Genomic DNA, 1,963 nt, shown 5'->3' with positions numbered 1-1,963 from the left:
ACAAAGGGAAAGCTTCACGCGGCTTGACAAGTGAACCATAAGAAAGAAACGGCCAACACACGTAACCAAACAATTGAACTCCTCGGTTTCAAATAAAGAAATAGTTCCAAAGAACTGAAAAAAGACACCGATATATTACAAGAAGCAGGCAAGAAAGAACGAAATAACGCGATTGACACCTCATCACCCTAAAAACATTCGAGGTGTGAAAACGCGAACTCTAACTCTAAGTAAAAAAAGGCGAAAAAAAAAACTAACCATGATTCTAAATATGAAAGATTCTATAACAACAACGAAAACAATTGAACCGCCCTGTAGACAGTTGTTACACTACTTACAGAAAGCCCACACACACCAACTCTGAACATTTCACCTCTTTTTGAAAGAACAAATAAGCCCTGCAAAAACAAGGCCTCAAAAAATTGGGTTAAGACTCAGACTTGTTTCTCTCCACGGAAATCTTTAGTAAAAGGCGAAAGATTTATGCGGTCTGAAGAGAAACCAGAGTGTAGCGTTTGGTGTTGTAACTCATGCCTCGGTTAAAAAAAAACTCCTAGTTCACTGATGGTGTCTAATTAACCGCAAGACTCAGTGCCTGAATAAAAACTTTTAGGTTATTTTCTAAGTAGAGACCTAACTGTAAGATGTATAAGTGGAGGAATTTTAAAGTTTTATTGTTTTAAACTTGTACCGACCGCAGTGCACTGTGGGTATGCAAATAATCAAGTCACCGCTCTGTCAGTTGGGAAAATAGGTTAGTGTTCACGCTGTACCTCGGCGTCACCGTTACCGGGCGAAGCAGAGGATTGGCTGACTGAGATCTAAACGCCCTATTGATAAGAGACTCGGGTTTTATGTTTTATATATTTGTACACCTGAGTTTGGTTTCTGTCGATTAAAGACTGCCATTAAATCGAATACGAGAAAATTAGCAAATGAGTGATTGATATAAAAATCAGGACAGTGGTTCCTCCCTTCAGTGGGGAGGGGTAAGGTTGGGAAGAGCACACAGGTTGTATTTTTTCGTAAGCTGCGTGGTAGGCACACGGGTGTTTTGTTTGTCCTGTTTTAACCGTGCACCTGCAGATTATACACTCTTCACCATTCTGCATTTTTGTCTGCCGTTTGAGAAAAATTCCTGCCAGGGTCCTGTTTAAAATTGGAGCCTGCGTGTTTGGCTTCAGGTTTCCTGCCCCACCTGCTGCTCTGAGAGATGAAATCTTGTATTCCAGCTTCAGATCCCGTGTCTCTTTATCCTATGCTTTTACTTTTTTTTTTAAGTTTATTTATTTATTTTTTAAAGTAATCTCTACACCCATTGTGGGGCTTGAACTCATGATCCCAAGATCAAGAGTCAGGTGCTTTTGGACTGAACCCGCCAGGCACCCCACCCTTATAGTATGCTTTTAAAATGTGCTGTTCTGTATGTATTGTTCTTTAATGTGCTTTTTGATTCTGGTTAGTAAAGGAAACAAACCTGAGAAAAATAAAACAAAACAAAATCAGAGAGGGAGACAAACCATAAGAGACTCTTTTTTTTTTTTTTAAGATTTTATTTATTTATTTGAGAGAGAGAGTGAGATAGAGAGAGCATGAGAGGGGAGATGGTCAGAGGGAGAAGCAGACTCCCAGCTGAGCGGGAGCCAGGTGCAGGACTCGATCCCGGGACTTCAGGATCATGACCTGAGCCGAAGGCAGTCGCTTAACCAACTGAGCGACCCAGGCGCCCCAAGAGACTCTTAATCATAGGAAATAAACTGAGAGTTGCTGGAGGGGAGGGTGGGGTGAGGGGGTAGCTGGGTGATGGGCATTAAGGAGGGCACTGGATGGAATGAGCACTGGGTGTTACATACATGATGAATCACTGAACTCTACCTCTGAAACTAATAAGACACTGTATGTTAATTAATTGAATTTAAATTTTTAAAAAAAGAACCCCCCCCAAGAAAAAAATAAAATAAAA

At 40.8% G+C, this 1,963-nt stretch overlaps 1 non-coding gene across 1 annotated transcript; it reads right to left on the bottom strand.

Annotated features, from left to right (window-relative positions):
• Positions 1 to 394: 394 nt before the first annotated feature.
• LOC123325739 lies at positions 395 to 510 on the bottom strand. The gene has a single exon (XR_006540598.1). It is a non-coding gene; the product is annotated as a U5 spliceosomal RNA (small nuclear RNA).
• Between the last annotated feature and the right edge of the window lie 1,453 nt (positions 511 to 1,963).

Source organism: Neomonachus schauinslandi, chromosome 9, assembly GCF_002201575.2.
Source record: "Neomonachus schauinslandi chromosome 9, ASM220157v2, whole genome shotgun sequence".
NCBI classification, from domain to species: Eukaryota; Metazoa; Chordata; class Mammalia; order Carnivora; family Phocidae; genus Neomonachus; species Neomonachus schauinslandi.
Note: the sequence above shows the minus strand (reverse complement) of the source record. Positions and strands in the feature narration are given on the sequence as shown.